Below are 18162 nucleotides of genomic sequence, written 5' to 3'. Positions count from 1 at the left end.
AAAACAACCCCAATGCTACAATTGCTTCTCTTCTCCGACTTTACATATGGGGAAACTGAAGCTTGGGCAGGTGAAGCAACACACTCAAGGTCGCAGAAGCAGTATGTGATGAAACCTGGATCCAAACAGAGCCTCGGACTCCATAAACTTGGCATTTGTGGTATATTCCCACAACCTGCTTGCTCTTCTGCTGAGTAGGGACCTGGGAGGGAGAATTCAACCACATTTAGTTTGGTAGTATTAGGATAGTTACATGGGTATTTTTCCTACAAGCTCTCTAAGATGGTTTTGGGGTATAGGCATCTATGCCTTCCGACCATTCACATTCAGCTTGGCAAAGCCTTAGGCTTTGTATAAAGAGAGTTATAGAAGATGAATTTGTTAACACTGCAAACAAATGTTAATTGTGATGCAATTCATAGTAAAGAGTGTTAAAAGTCAGAGGGAATCTACTTTCACCAGATTTCATTTAAGCTATACATTTATTTACCTCAGGTAAAAATAGAAATGTTCTAAATCATTTTTTTAATGCTACCAAATGGTGCAAAAGACAAAAAAATATAAGTGTAAATGTCTTCTTATTACCTATGGTAAAATTCTAGACCTTCATCTTGTTAACTGGCTATTACTGATTGCCACTGACACTTTCTGCTATTTTTATCTGCTTTTATTTTATTCTCATTCTTAGGGAATTTTACTCAGGTGTTAAGTTATACATTGAAACTATTTCTTATGTAACATTGTTTGAATGTAGTCATTGTGTGAATGTAGGATGTAAGATATTCAAGGGTTAAGGTCTTTTTTCACAGCAATAGCTGTTGCTGTGGACTGTGGAGTGTCTGAAGGACATTCTGAGATAAGAATAAGATTTGAAACTGGAGATGGGAGTTCAGACCCAGTGCCCTCATCACCTTCCTTCCCCGAGGAGGGAGTCTCAGGAAGCAAAAATGCCAATATGGGAAGCAGGTGGCCCAGAGAGCTGAGAAGGCTTTTAAAGATTGTAATTCCCCTCGTCCACACAGGGCCTGTGACAGACCCCAGGAGAGACAGTGTCCTCTGATGCTCCCCATTTCCCTGAGAGCTGTAACGAAAATAGACACATCCAAAGTAGCCTAGGGTCAGGCAGGGCCTAGACCCCCGCAGAAGGGAGTTGCCCAGTTTAGGAAAGAAAAACATAGAAAGGCCAGTTAAATTCAAATTTCAGATAAACAGCAAACAATTCTGTAGTGTAAGTCTATCATGGAACATGATAGACTTAGCATGGAGCCTATTTATACTTTATCTATATTCTGTTTGGTAACCCTGCTGGGAGGCAGTGAGGGAACAGATGCATGGAAGCCACTTGACCCTGCTGACAGACAAGTACAATAGTCTCTGCATCTGCTTTGCCCAGATGAGAACTGAAACCGAGTCCCCCTACCACTGAGTTCCCCTGCTGAGTTTATGATTAATCTCTCTATCCAAAACTTTATTCCCTTTCTTATCCTGCCCCTGTCCCCCTCAGGATCGAGGAGTGTCAAAGAAAAGGGAGGAATTGAAACCAAGCAGGACCCTGCGGGACCTTTCTGTGTACAAAAGCCCCACAATGTCCCCCATGTCTTGTTTGTAGGAAAAAGTACTTTCCAAGGCCTTCCCTGAGTTCCAAAGAGCAGGCTTAAGCAACTAATGATTAGAAAAAGAGAGTCACAGGACTCCTAGTTCCTTCTGAAGGAATATACGTAACTATGACACATATCTTTGAGTTGTTCATTAGAAACTAAGAGTTTCTAAATCTTTATTAATCATGTATGGGTCACAGCTGTTCTTTTAAAAAGAAACCCAGTGGGCTTCCCTGGTGGCGCAGTGGTTGAGAGTCTGCCTGCCAATGCAGGGGACATGGGTTTGTGCCCCGGTCTGGGAGGATCCCACATGCCACGGAGCGGCTGGGCCCGTGGGCCATGGCCGCTGGGCCTGCGCGTCCGGAGCCTGCGCTCCGCAACAGGAGAGGCCACAGCAGTGAGAGAACCGTGTACTGCAAAACAAAAAACAAAAAAACCCAAAAACCCAGCTTTCTAGAGAGGCACAGTCTTCCTGAGTGGCTTCATCTTTGCATCATGGGTCTTGTTTTAAAAGAAAATCAAAGTGGTACAATTTGTTTACACTATGATATTTTCTAAATAAACTCTTTTAAAAAAAACAAAACAGTCTGGTCTTTCCTTAAATGTTACAGAAAAACAGGTATAAAATAGCCAATAAATTATAGTTTATATTTACAAAAGAGCTGTAAGTGCAGTTATAGATCATAAATGTATTATTTATCAGTTTAGTATAAAATTGATTTCCTAGTACATGATCATGTAAAAGACATTGTAAAAATATTCTCAGGCTTCCCTGGTGGCGCAGTGGTTGAGAGTCCGCCTGCCAGTGCAGGGGACACGGGTTCGTGCCCCGGTCTGGGAGGATCCCACATGCCGCGGAGCGGCTGGGCCCGTGGGCCATGGCCGCTGAGCCTGTGCGTCCGGACCCTGTGCTCTGCAACGGGACAGGCCACAGCAGTGAGAGGCCCGCGTACCACAAAAAAAAAAAAAGAAAAAAAATTCTCAGATTTAATCTGAGTCTTACTTTCTACAAGAGAAAACCGTGATGCTGACCACAAGCACCTCGACTCTAGAATGGTTGGAACCAGAAGGCTGATGATATTGACTCCTGATTACCACACCACCAGCCAATCAGAAGAAGGTCCACAAGCTGATCAGCCATCCTATGACTCTCTCCCCTAACACTGTCTTTAAAAGACTTTGCCTAAAAGCCATTGGGGAGTTTGTGTCTTCTGAGCATGAGTTGCCCATTCTCCTTGCTTTGTGCCCTGCAATAAATGTTGCACTTTCCTTCATCACAACCCGGTGTCAGTAGATTGGCTTTGCTGCATGTTGGGAGAGCTGACCCAAGTTCTGTTTGGTAATAGTATTATAAATTAATGTTTTTATGCTATCGGGGTATGAGTATATTTTGGGAAGTCTCTGCTCAGCTGTGAATGAGAAGAGAGTGTTAGTAGAAAATGGTGAGACTGGAACTCAGAATCCAAGCCACTCCTGACAGTGTGTGTGCCCTTGGACAGGTCAGGTAACATGTAAGGAAGGAAGAAGGGACTAAGATTTTTGTCACGTGCAAACCATGGTTCAGCTTCATCCTTAAATTGGGATAATATCTACCTACTGATTATGGGATCTGTGAGGCTTAAATATCACCAACCATAAAAGCCCTTTTTGCACACAAAAACTACACAGAAATATCACACAAATACAAGATATCATGATCACATTCACCAACTAACTATATGATTTGGGGAGGGGAAAGGGAGGAGGGGGACCAGGGGGCTCTTTCTCCTCCTCTTCCTCTGGTCTCTGTCTCCTGATATCCAGCATCTGAAGTGTCTTTCATATATTAAGGGAAGTAGTATCACTATGACCATCTCAACTATTATTAATTAATTCAATTCAAGCTATGGGTAAATGAATGACTCAGCAAAATTTGATGGTTTGCTAACAAACTTTTCAACTTAGAGCATCTGGGCTACTTCACAACTAACCAAATATATGTCAAAGAAAGTTAAGCCTTTACATATAGGACAGGTTTCTTTACAAAATAAAGTTGTAGGGTCAATATTCACTGAAGCAAAAGACTGAAATACATAAATGGCCATCCAGTATGAAGCATGGTTATCATGGTGAATATTCTTGTCTTCAGAAGACCTGGATTTGAGGACAAGTTCTGCTACATACTGTGTGGTCTGGAGTCTATCTTTTAACCTCTCGGAGCCTCAATTTTGTTATTTATACAATAAACTAATAAGCTTCTACCTGTTGTGAGGATTAAATGAGGTTTACAGACATATATAGCACTTTGGGGAATATAATATACAATGTAAATAAAGTTGCATTTGTGATATCCTAACTGAAATAAAAACACCCAAAGTGTCAAAATCATGGCATTTTTTTTGTCATCTAGCTCCTACAGAGATTTTTTTGACTGTATACCTCTCTGAAATAAAATTACCCCTGCTTTCTTTCAGCTAAAATGCAAAGTATTGGGGAGACTTTTATGCAATTTAGTTTAGCAGTTTGGAAGGATGTTGAATATTTAAAATATGTCTTTTTTTTCTGAGGCTGTGAGAGCCTCAAGATGACTTTGGCGTGTGCAGATTCACCCTCTGACAATTCAACATCAGCTTCGTGAAGCTCTCCATCTTTCACATGCAGACAAATTTGTTAACAGTGCCGACAAATGAGAATTACAGTGCAATTCAGACCAAGAGGTGTCATAAGTCAGAGAAAATCTGCTTTGGCAAGAATCACCTAGTGGATGCAATCAAGACAGCTCTGAGCTGCAAATGTCACTCCCTACCCTGTGTAGGTCTCCGCTGAGCAGGTAGGGGTCCTCCTTACGTTGAACCACTGAGCAATTGGGAGCCTGACTAATATTTATTATTCATGAGAAATGGAGCCAGTGCATCTCAGACATTTGCAGAGCATTGCAGTCATTAACGAAGTGGGGGAAGTGATCTGTTCCCTGGTGCCCCCCACCGTGTTTATTTGAATGTGTGATCATTAGACAACGCCAGACTCTCTGGGGCTCCGTGCCCAGAGTGCATTATACCCTGGAGAACGTGAAAACACTTTAATTAACAACAGGAGTGGGCAGGCCTGCTGGGTGCCTTCTGTTACCATCTTCAGGGCCTGGGAAGTCAGCACTCAGTCATGACCCCCACTATTTTTATTACCAACATACAAGAAAATACAATTAGGAAACAATTTCATTTAAAATTGATTTAGAAAGACCACTAAATATAAGGTATTTCTCCCCATTTCTTCCTCTGGCACAACTCTATTAGAAATCAACATCACACCAACACATACACAGACCCACTGGCACGCTTACACGCACACACACACGTGCACGAGACATGAACTTGATATTCCTCTATATTCCACATGCTCTGCAAACAGTACAGTACTCTGGGGTGTATAGATGGATAACACGCCAAACTGGCTTGGAATATGCATTCATTTCAATGTGCAAATTTATATTAGTCAATTAGTCAGATAAATGATTTGGTTCATTAATTTAAATAAAATGCTGGCAAATTCCTAGCATACCATCCAGCTGAGAGATGATGTGCTTTCCTTACTTGTTTGCTGGTTTTTAAATGAATGAGTGATTTCTGCCTGAACTGGGTATATTTAAGATGATGTCATACTCAGCCAAATTTTGCTGCCATGTCCTCTGTTAAAAGACAAGCTTGTTGAATTATTTAATCTTCCACTTCTGTATCAAGAACTGATTTGCTGCCTTGTGTGAATGTGAATGTGAGCAGAGCTGGCTGCATGCATGTGTGCAGGCTGACCCTGGGTGTTGCCCCCATGACTTGGTCTCTAGGCCAGCGTCTTGGAAAATAGTTATTCTATAACAGGAACTCTGGTATGACCAGAATTCACTTAATGAAGACTAAATGATCATATCACTCCATCAATTAGTAAGTATTTATTGAGCATCCACTGGTGTCCCATGAGCATCCACATGGGCTCCAAAACAGTGAGCAACCAGACAGAGAGAGAAGACCAGTATCTGAGACACATTTGGAGAAAATCAAATGTTGATGTGTGGGGCTGGGATTTTAACCTTCTTGAAAGCATACTGTTCTTCCGGGCATATTGGGGAAGTTTTATTTTTTCTTTTAAGAGTAGCTAGTAGGAGTGAAATGGATGGCAATCTAAGGAACCTTTAAAAAAAAATAAACTTAATATTTTAGAACAACTTTAGATTTATAGAAAAAGTGTGAAAGTACAGAGAATTCCCATATACCTCATATCTAGTTTAGTCTATTATTAACATCTTACATTAGTATAGTACACGTGTTACAATTAATGAATCCATATTGATCCATTATTGTTAATTAAAATCTATACTTTATGTGAATTTCCTTAGTTTTTGCCTCGGGTCCTTTTTCTGTTCCAGGATTCACATTACATTTAGTCCTTATGTCTCCTTAGGCTCCTCTGGGCTGTGACAATTTCTCAGACTTTGCTTCTTTTTGATGACCTTGAAGTTTGAGGAATACTATCAGGTATTTGGTACAATTAAATTGGGATTTGCCTGATGACTTTCTCGTGATTAGACAGCGGTTATGGGTTTTGGGGAGGAAGATTACAGAGGTCAAGTGTCACTTTCACTATATGATGTCAACAGTGCATACCATCAACACAGCTTGTCACATAGACACTGTTTTCCTCCCCAGTAGACTATTGCCTAAAAATACTTGAGACCCTGCCGGCAAAAGTAAATCTACAAGGGATCTACCACTTCTACAGGCTCCCCTATCCACCTCCTGGACCATGGCTGGCCTCTTATTTCACTTCAGTGGTTTATGGATACTAATATTTATCTTGAAGCATGCTCTTTCCCTAGTACACATCATTTTCATTATAAACGTTAAATATTTAAGATGCACAGAGGTCATTAACTATCATATAGAGAATATAGTTTCAACCCCTTTCTAGAGAATCAAATAAATCTTCCGTATACTTGATACCTAGCAGGACTCTGTGGGGCTCCTGGGCACAAAAGCCTTTCTGTGTCCCGCATTTCTTGATTTCAGGAAATGGACTTCATTCAGCCTCCAGGACCTTCCCTGAGTTCCAAGGAGCAGGTTCAAACAGATACTAATTAGGAAAGGGAGGGGATGCAGAGACAAGGGAGGAGCAGTCAAAAGAAAAAGTAGTGCAGCCTTGGGGCAGGGTCCTGGTTCCCCCTCAAGGGACACACATCACAATACCTTTGAGCTGTTTTTCAGATACTGAAACCCCCACCAGGTGGGAGAAGTTAACTGTGTGCTGTCCACAAGCATGTAGACCCCAGACCGGTTGGACCCAGAAGGTTGATGATGCCAACTCCCACTTACCTCCCCACCAACCAGTCAGAAGAATGTCCATGAGCTGATCACGCCCCCTTTGCACCATTACTATAAAACTCCTCACTACCTGCTCCAGTTTGGGACACACAGTTTTGAGGGCATTAGCTCGCTGTGACCCCCTTTGCCTGGCAAAGCAATAAAGCTATTCTTTTCTACTTCACCCAAAGCTCTGTCTCTGAGAATTAATTTGGTGTAGTGGTCCAAGAGTCCGGATTCGGCTTCATACTTGTGTGTGAGGAGTCTTGGCATTTGAGTGTTTTAAGAAAAAGCTGAACATTTACATTTGACTTGTTCATGATCTTACACTTCAAATGTTTCTGTCACAGCTTAGTCGTTAGAGGTACATTTTTTTTTAAACAAAACTCCTGGGACTGGGTGGGAACACAAATATTACTGAGCATCTCCTCTGCATATTGTACTTAATTTAATAATCACAGTAGCCCTAGAAGTCAGGTACCATTATGTGCATTTTACAGATGAGGGAGTGGTTCTGGGACACCAGGTGACAAGACTGATTAATGATGAGCCAGAATGTGTGAATGACCCACATTATTTCTGTGATATGACCCACTCCTGCTGGAGTTGAGAAGGGAGTGTAATTGGCGGAAATGCTCCCCTTAGAGGTCCAAGACTTTTGGCCTAAGAGAATTTCCAGGCTTCAAGAATCTTCTAGAAGAATGTAAGTTTTTATTCTTGCAGACATTGTCACAGCCTTTGCATGCTTGATAAAAAAGAATTTACACTTCTTCACTTAATCTATATTTAGACAATGGTTCTTGCTCCTTTTTTGATAATAATGTTAAAATAAATGTCTTTATTATAATTTCTCACAAAAATTTACAGGATTTCCCAGAAAGCCAAGTGAGGGTGACTTTGATAATAAAGGGGAATAGAAAAATACTTCACGGTAACCAATAATTGATCAATATGAAAATAGTTACAGCGATGTGACAAAGTAGAGTTTATAATACATAAAGAGCTCAATAACTTAATGAGGAAAAGAGCAATCCAATGGAATCATGAGCAAAGCTCACGAGTAGGCAGTTTTCAAATGAAGAAGTAAAAATGGCTAGTAAATATATGAAAAGATATTCAGCCTCTTTGCTAATCAAATAAATGCAAATTTAAACAACAATATGGTTTTGATACATCAAATTGGCAAAGATTTAATATGCAAATACCCAGAGTTGGCAAGAATGTGGAAGGGAATGACTTTTTAGCAATACCTATTATAGCTTTAATGTATGTTTCCTTTGAGCCCAAAATTCCACTTATAGGAATTTATCCTATAGAAATATTTGTCTAAGTATGCAAAGATATATTTCCCAGGATGTTAAATGTCATTGTTTACAAGTTACAAAAAAGAGGAAACAACTGAAATGTCAATTAATAGGGGCTTGTTGAAATAAATTACAGCACACACATACAGTGGAGAGCTATGCAACCATTAAAAGATATAAAGTGGAGCTCTGTATGTCCACATTATGTTTGGAGTGAAAAAAAATCAGGTTGGGGCTTCCTTGGTGGCGCAGTGGTTGAGAGTCCGCCTGCCGATGCAGGGGAGACGGGTTCGTGCCCCGGTCTGGGAGGATCCCACGTGCCGCGGAGTGGCTGGACCCGTGAGCCATGGCCGCTGAGCCTGCGCGTCTGGAGCCTGTGCTCCGCAACGGGAGAGGCCGCAGCGGTGGGAGGCCCGCGTACCGCAAAAAAAAAAAAAAAAAAAAAAATCAGGTTGCTGAAGAGTTTGTATTTTTTTTATCCGATTTACGTCAACATATATGGCTTTACCTAGATATTTTCACACCTCTTTTGAATGTAGCAGTGATGGGGCTTTGTAAGAAAGAGAATCCTAAACTCAGGATGCTGTCAACTGAAAAAAAAAAAAACCCTCACAATCTAAAAGTTGAGAAACTTTTTTTTTTGGCAGAAATGTTTAGGACTTCAAGCCAAGGAAGCAGCATCTCAAGCAACCCTGAGAATACTACTCTGAGGAGGGGAAGGGAGAGCCAGGATATACAGGAGTTTTGTAACAAAGGGCAGGTAGTCTGAACGTCAAAAGATTATTGTTCATTAAAGAAAACTAGGAATCTCAAGTTAAGGAATTTAGTGCTTTTCCATGTATGGGAAGATGCAAGAATGTGGGCTCACTGAAATCATTCCTTTGATCTGCACCTCAGCTATCTCAGGCCAGGATCCTGTTTTCACATTCTGAGTTTCCTCATGGCTCACCTTAGGGAGTGGCTGCAGTCTGATGGCTGCTAGATGGCAGGTATTCTTTGTTTCCTTCCTGAGTTCCCTCAGGGCTCACCAACTCACCTTTGGAGGTGGCTGCAATCACTGATGGCTGTGACCTATGGCAGGCAACATTCCATTTCTCAAAGCTCTTAGTTCTTTGGATAGGATTGCGTATTCATCTGCAAACAGACCAGAGATTTAAGAAAATATTGGTAAGCAGAGTGAGGATGTTACAAGCAGAAAGTTCAGATATTCATTGAAAACACATTGGATTGAAGTTATTTTGTATGAACTGTCTATGGTGACTCCAGGAAATATCAAAAGCAGAGAAGTTATAGAAAATGATTCTCTAAACACATAGATTGCATTCATTGAATGGTTACTAATTTCTTTAATATTTTCTCTGATTTCTTTATCACATACTGAATATTATAGAATAAAAAATACACAAATATTATATAAAATGTTCCTATACTATTCAACTTTAAATAATTGCTTTTCAACTCTAATTAACCCATTTGAAAAAGATGTTAGTCTGAAATGTCTCCTGAGGTTTCGTCCCTGCTTAGTCAAAGCTCATTTAAAGAGGGGCTTATCACAGCCATCCTCAAATAATTTGATCCTCTAGAAATATTTTAGTTACATCACACCAATGAAGGTAAAGAGCTGCATGCAATAACTACACTCAGCCTAAGGGGTAAAACGTTATCTGGAAAAGCACTACTTGACAAAAGGTGGGTATTCACCTGCCATGTATGGAGCAGACCTGTTGTGGGTCGCAGGTTTTCAGCAGAAAAGGAAGCCTCTGGTGGCCAGGGTGGAGGCTACCCTCTCCATATCTACAAAGCTTGGACATCCTTGCCTCTGACTCGTAGAGCAATAATACCCCCTGTATTTTCTTGCATAAATCTAGGGCTTTACATATATCGCATATCTTATTGATGCTCAGCCTAATTTTGGTTCAGAAAATAGTGACTGTGTAACAGGGAAGAGCCAAATTGGACTCTGTTGGATCTGCTTCTTTTACTTTAATCTTTGCTTTCCACTGCTTTTGTTCACTAAAAGGATACTGTCTATACATAATGGCCTGCCTCGGGGAACACTGCTCCTCCGCCTGAATGTTAAACCAAAGTGCCTTTGTTCAGGGCAACATCCGGACCCTGTTCCATCTGGGGATGGCTACAAGAAAGAAGAAATGAACACATCCCCTCCCCGAGGCTGGCCATTCCAGGGGATATTTGCAAAACGTATGGCCTTTTTACTTTATTTCCACACCTCCGCCCCCTCTCTGTGCTATAAAAGAAACTGGCATCCAAACCCCGATAAGATGGTTATTTTGAGACTTTAGTCTGCCACCTTCTCGGTTTGCTTCCCAAACAAAGTCCTATTCCCTGCCTCAACACCCCGTCTCCGATTTATTGGCCTGTCGTGAGGCGAGCAGAGCGAGCTTGGACTGGTAACAACTCCAGTCACTTCTAACATGAAATGGTAAAAACTGGCTCACAATTACACAGATCTGGAAAGCTGTCAACAGGATACCTGATCACCATCATTAGCATTGTAATTTTGAGTAGAAAATGTGGGCACAAAAAATACTTTAATGGGGATGCACAGAAATGCCAGTAAGGAGAAACAGAACAACAGCCAGTAAGGAGAAAAGAACAAAAAATGAAGCACCTGTAGGAAATAAATCAGGAAAGTATGGCAACCTGGTTGCACCCAAGGAGTGCCTTGAAAGCAACCAGCTCTGGAAATAGCAGCAGAATTTAGCCCAGTCATACATACAGTCTGGCCTGTGGGCTGCTGTTCATTCAGTGTGGTCTTTCTGGTAACCTCTACTCACAAAGATGGAGCTCGCCCACTTTTAGTACATCTTTCAATCTGGTGTTCACTTTCAAATTGTTGCATAATTACATGGAATAAGCCATACCAAGTTTTTTTTTTTTTTTTTTTTTTTTTTTTGGCATACCAAGTTTTAAATGGTAACATGCAAACCTCAAAGTCACCAACACTTGGATAGGCCTTCAAAAGTCCAGTTGAATGAATCATAATCTCTTTGATCTAACATCCAAATGGCAACCTCTTCAAGGGTCTTATTCCCTATATATGCATTTCTCTTTCTCACATCACAAGATCTAGCCTTAGACACACAAGCCAAAACCAGGGGAAAATTTCTGAGCCTAAACTGACAATTTGTATTTTTTTTTCTAAGCACTGTGCATGATTCAGCATTTTGTTTTTATTTAGCAAAAGAAAAAATTTTAAACAAATTAGATATCTTTTATCACTATCATCCCAATGTATCACATACTGCTTGGGACCTTGTTGACAATAAATAGTTAAGAAATAAGGGAAAGAGGGAAAAGAGTTTATTTGAGAGATTTGGGACTTAGTTATTTGCTCATATCTTCCATTCTCAGATTTCCTGCAGCATGAGTCAACTACTTGCCCAGGGAACACCAGAAATTTCACAGTGTTTAAAGGAAAGTAGTGGGGCAGTCCTATTTCAACTGCCAGTAAAACCCAGGGATGGCCACAGCAGAAAAAGGAATAGAACACAATTTCAAGGCTAAGAGTAACCAGTGTAATGAGCTAGAACCCCTAGCCTCTGAGTTGTGAAGACAAACCCAGGTCTGGAATTTTACAGCTCATGGATCCACAAGGAGAGAGATTTTTTTACGAATTTATTTATTTATTTTTGGCTGCATTGGGTCTTCGTTGTTGTGCGCGGGCTTCTCATCGCGGTGGCTTCTCTTGTTGCAGAGCACGAGCTCTAGGTGCTCAGGCTTCAGTAGTTGTGGCTTGCGGGCTCTAGATCACAGGCTCAGTAGGTGTGGCGCATGGGCTTAGTTGCTTCGCAGCATGTGGCATCTTCCTGGACTAGGGTTCGAACCTGTGTCTCCTGCATTGGCAGGCAGATTCTTAACCACTGTGCCACCAGGGAAGCCCAACAAGGCAAGAGATTTTAAATAGAAAGGACTTTTTATAATTATCTTCCTAGTGTCCCTGTATGTCCCTGAACAAATAAGATGTAAACAACCTTTTGTAATATTGTAAACAATATTCCTGGGTCTCCACCCCTCCATTCTCAAATAGACTTCTGGCTACACAAATTCTTCATGAAAAGCTATTGATTAATTCAACAAGTATCATTGAGACAATAATATGTACCAATTGTGGTATGGAGATACAGCTGTGAGCAGGATAGTCATGAACCCTGCCCTAAGGAGCTGACAACCTAGTGCAAGATTCTGGCTTCTCCTAGGGCTTGTCTCACCTGCCTGAGGGCTAGTTCTGTTGGCTCCCAGGGACATCCACTGTTCTCCTCTCCCTGTCCCATTTGCTTGGAGATGAGTGCTACTATTAGTTATACCCAACCAGCTCTGCTGTCAGTGCCCAGAAGATGGTGCTCTGATGGTGCCCATAGAACTGCTCCAAGGCTGGTAGTACACCTGTCAAAGTTGTGAAGGACAATGCCCAGGCTTCCATCGGCTGAGGATGCTGAAGCTACTGGCGCCATTTCCCAGTGTGGCAGAAGTTCCCTTCACCAATGTTGCCAACATCTTACAACTCCGTCAGGTGACTGTGACCATTGTTAAGAGGAAAAACAAAGGAAGGTGAACAGTCAGAGAGTAACGGTAGGGATAGTCCTTTATATACAGTCGTCAGCAAGGACCACTATGACAAGGTGATCTTTGAACTGAGACAGAATAAAGTGAAGGAGGTGGCCATATGAACATCTGGGGGAAAAACATCCCAAACAAAGGGACCAACAAGTGCAAAGACCCTGGGTTGGACTTCACCTGACATCTTCAGGCAACCCCAAGGAAGCCAGTGTAGCTGGAGGAGAGTGAATGAGGAGGAAATGAGGTCAAGGATTAGGCAGTTCTCCTAGGCAGATCACATAGAGTCTTGCAGGCCTTGGGAGAGACTCTATATTTTCTTCTGAGTTAGATTAGGAGCCATTGTGGGAGGTTGAGCAGATGAGTGACATGATTTGACTTAGGTCTTAGAATTATCACACTCTGGCTGGAATGCAGCAAATAGACTGAGAAGAACCAAGAGGGGAAGTATGGAGTCCACTTGGGGGCTATTGAAATAATACAGGTGAAAGATGGTGGTAACTTGGATCAGGGTAGTAGCAGTGGAGTTGGATGACATGGTTGGACTCAGAATTTGCTACCATATTGGATGTTAGGTGGAAGGGAAAAGAATTAAGGATGACTCCAAGTTTTTAGCCTGAGTAACTTGAAAAATAAAATTAGATGTCTTTGGGATAGGAGAGTCTGACAGCCAAGCAGGCTGGTGGGTTAAGATCAAAACTCTGATTACGGACGTGTTGATTTCAAGATGCCTATTAACCATCCAATAGAGATTTTGATTAGGCAGCTGAATATACAAGATTAGAATATAGGAAGAGATTTGAACTGATGATTTAAAATTGGGCATCTTCATCATACAAATCAATGGGACTGAGTGAGATCAGATAGGTACTAATCATTCATAAATAAGAGAAAGTGTCTGAGAACCTCTTCTGAAGGATTCTGGAGGCCCCAAAACATCCAGAACTATGGAAAGAACAAGGGTGCAGCAGAAGAACCTGAGCAGGAGCAGCCAGTGAGAGCGGTACCCCGAAGACTCACTGAAGAAAGCAGATCAAAGGATAGGGAGTGACCAACTGTATCAAATACTATTGACACATTGAGTAAAATGAGTCTGAGAACTGACTGAGAATTGAAGACTAAGATTGTCAACATGGTGGTCATTGGTAAGATGAACATTTATTTCCCAAACTGGGACACCTTTGAGAATGAAAGAGGATGTGTATTAGTAATCTATAGCTGTGTAACAAATTATCCCCAGAACTTAATGGCTTAAGATAATAACAAACATTTATTACCTTGTATAGTTTATGTGGGTCTAGAATTCGGAAATGGCTTTGCTGGACAGTTCTGTCTCAGGACCTCTCATGAGATAGGATTCAGATATCGGCCAGGGCTACAGTCATCTGAAGGCTTGGCTGGGGCTATAAGATCTGCTTCCAAGGTGGCTCACTCACATGGCAAGTTAGTGCTCGTCGTTGGCCGAAGCCTCTGTACTTCATCACATGGGCCTCCCCACAGGCAGCTTGAGTGTCCTGACAACAAGGAATCTGACTTCCTCCAGAGCAGGTGATCCAAGAGAGCAAGGCTGAAATGGTCACACAAGTCAGCCCTACTCAGTCTGGGAGGGGACCACAGAAGAGTGTGAACAGCTGGGATAACTGGGAGCCATCCTAGGGAATGGCTACAAGAAGACATTATTAATATTTAGGCCCAGACAACAAATATAAACAAGGGCCATCTCAGGTAAATAGAGATGTACATTCATCCTAGTCTGGTGACTGAGCAGAACAGTTTCAAGAGAGTAGATTGATAGAGATGAGAACTATACCAGTGAAATTCAATGCCAAAACTTTTGCTCAAATACTGGATGAAAAAATGAGCTCTCTTCCCCTCTCTTTCCACTAGGCTTGAAGCTGATAGAATTGCACATATGAGTGGTAAATACTTTGCCATTAACTTGGGGTCAAGAAATAAAACCAACAGAGAACCCTCCATCAAGAGGTGGAAATTCCTGATGGTAACATTGTTTGAGCACTTGCATCCAGTCAAGCCTAAAGCTTACATTAACTGGAACCATGATCACATTCTCGTTTTACTCCCTTTAAAGTACTTAAGTTAAATTTCTCAAATTCACAATCCCCAAATAATCCAGATCAATGCCTCCGTTATTTAAGTAGATCCTTGTGGACCACAATCCACTAATCTCCTAGACACATCCAGACATGTCTTTGTGCAGGGTAAAGGTAGATTAAGCTCAGTCTGATCTCCCTGCCACACAGGAAGGCTGTTCAGGTCAACTCCTTTAAGAACATTTACTTATACTAGCATTTTAACTGGTGACTAGGATCATGTAGTGGATTTTATATGTAAAAGTATATATTGACAATGAGTTGGTATTGGTATTTGAGCAACCCATAAAGGTCGATCTTCAGGACAGGCAATGCCACAGGTACATTTTTAGAAACAGCTTTACTCTATGAAACATGGTGGGGGTGGGGGTAATTCTTGAAATCAGTCCAACAACAAAAGCCTTGCCTGGAAAAGTGCTGTCAGCAGAATAGCTGGACCATCCATCCAGGACCAAACTGAAGTCCATCTCTACAAAGGAAAAGAAAATGTTTTCAAATTCCACGCTAGTTGCTTTCTCTTCTCTTTTTTTCTAACCTCCCTTCAAGATCTTGTTTCCTGCAGTCATCAGGCAAGAATAGAACTGGATTTTCACATAGCCTCTCAGGAGGCCTCTTATTACTCAAAATAAGTAAATTTATTTTGCATTTGAAAACACAAAACTCTGTGGGTAGAAGGATTCAGAAGAGAGACTAGAGGTAAATAGAAAAAGATGGCAGTGGCGGAAACCAGGCTTTGGTCTCTTCCTTGCAGGAGGGACACCCCAAACGGAGACTCCCTCTACAGCTACCTCTTCGGAATGCACATCCAGAGGCAGAAACAGAACTGAGCTGTGCATGCAGAAAATCGAAGGCGTCCATTAAGCCAGCAAGTCTGAATAAATTCTCATTCTTGTTAACATAGCAATGAGTCCTCACGGTCACTGGAACTTTGAAACAAGGCTGTTTTGGTGCCACTTGTCTTACTCCCCCATGTTACCCAAACATGAAACACATCCAAATTGAGACAGAACAAACTCCCTTAACTTTCAATGACCACCTGCTTCAATTCAGGAAACAGGCTGAGGAGAGGGAGCAGTGTGGAGGCGACATTTAATTTCAAGATCTCCCCACTGTTGCCACTCAGCATCAGCATGCTCCTTCCAAAGAGCACAAACATTTCCTGAGCATCTACTATACATGAGGTGATTTCTGATACACGATCTCATTGAAACTCACAAGTAGGATTTGCAGAAGCTTATCTTGAAGAGGCACAGCTTATATGGAACACGTACGTATGGTAGAAACCCTGGCAATGGACAACATGTGCTAATGGGTTGCTCCTGGAGCCAAGAAGCAACAGAGCCAATTCATGATCCCAAGTCCACCACTGCCCTTGAGACGTGGCCTCAGCAATACCATCTATACTTCAGTTTCCCTTAAAGTGCAGTGTACAACGCTAAGCTAAGCAGAGGAGTGGTGTCACCGCACTAGATGTAGCACTCTGAGCTTCTTTAGAGAGAGGTGTTTTGAAATGCTCAGCCTGATAACTATTGAGTAAATAGGCATTTCACACTCAGACTTACCCAGTGGGCATGCAGAGGAGGATGTAAATTGATCCCACTGCTCTCCCTTTGTAGTTCCATATTTCCAGATGGTACATTCAATTAGAGTTTATCTCAGCATCTGAAATCTATTGAGAAATAATACTTCATTTTAATAGTGTACACTCTACATGTGGGGGGGGGGAAGTATCTTGGCATGCTATTCCTAACATGCTATGTTACTTCTCCGTAGAGCATGGAATGGGACCTGCCATAACGTCCCCCAGCCAGACTTGTACAGAGAAAAAGCTAGTGTCATTTCCTTTATTGAGTTTCTCCCCCTTGAGCAGGGTTTCTCCACCTTGGCCCTGTTGACACTTGGAGTGGGGGCTGTCCTCCTCACTGAAGGCTTTTATTAGCATCCCTGACCTCTACCCACTAGATTCCATAGCAACCCTTTAACCGCCAAAAACATCTCCAGACCTTGCCAACTGTTCCCTGGGAGTAAAGTCACCCCTAGTTGAGAATCATTGCCTTAGAAGATAGATAGTAACTGAACTACAGAATATTTGAGTTATAAGATCTAGAGGGCTGAGTGATCATTCATGCAATCATCCATTTCATAGATGAAGAGACTGATGCTAGAGAAATTTGGTGACTTGCTTCAGGTAAAACAGAGGTAAGCGATACAGCTAGAATTAAGAATCAGGTATTGTGACGACTCCCCAGTTACCTTATCTAGTTCTTGGGAGTGGTAAAAGAATTATATTCTTATCTACTTGGTCATATTAGGAAAGAGAAAATGAATTTCCTTTAAAGGGAGCCCATTAAACCTAGAAGGACACTTTCCAGATCTACAGGCATTAGTTTAGGCCATTAAATTATTATAACTCTAATCCAAATTCCTCTGAGGTCATGCTGATTTAGGCAAAACAACCCTTGGTCAATTTCACTCCCCTCTCCCATCCTTCTGTTCCCTTCTGTGCCTGGAGCGATAGCATTATTCCCAGGACATATAGTCATAGAGCATCCTACAAAGTTGGATACACTCCAACTTTCTAACACCACCCCATTAGGCAACCCAAACACACAGTTGTAGGGTGATGAATGAAGTCAGTCAGTCTCCACCACTACGGCTTCCTTCCTCAGCTCACTGGAACTTTCTTTCTCCGACCTTAGAATAGCCCATCCCCTCCCAGTCACCAAAGTCTCACCCACCTTCTACCAAAAAACTCTAAAGTGGCCCTAATGTGAGAAGATACATGACTTCCAAATCTGAAGTGATCTTAAACACTTTAATTGAAAATTAATTCTTCTTTAACTACATCCACCAAGTTTTTGGCCTTGCCCAAGCATCAACAGGTAATGTTCTGAAAGAGACAGAGAGCGAGAAAGATGTTTGCGGGACTACTTGATGGTCCAGTTGTTAAGACTCCGCGCTTCCACTGCAGGGGGTACGGGTTAGATCCCTGGTCGGGGAAGTTCTTCATGCCGCATGGTACAGCCAAAAAAAAAAAAAAAAAGATGTTTGAAGTAACATGCAAATGTAATGCAATGGATTTTCACTTACGACTCATAGAACCAGCTCTCATTACTCTGAGGTAACTAAAGATTTCAAATACTGTCCCTTGGGCTTGAAATTCCCTTCCCACTTTTATTCATCAAGCTCTACCCCCTTCTCCTCTAAAATGCAGTGTAGGTATCTCCAGGAATCTTCTCCAACC

The sequence above is a fragment of the Mesoplodon mirus genome, assembly GCF_964341445.2.
Source record: "Mesoplodon mirus genome assembly, chromosome: 12".
Taxonomy (NCBI): domain Eukaryota; kingdom Metazoa; phylum Chordata; class Mammalia; order Artiodactyla; family Ziphiidae; genus Mesoplodon; species Mesoplodon mirus.
This window is presented reverse-complemented; position numbering follows the sequence as displayed.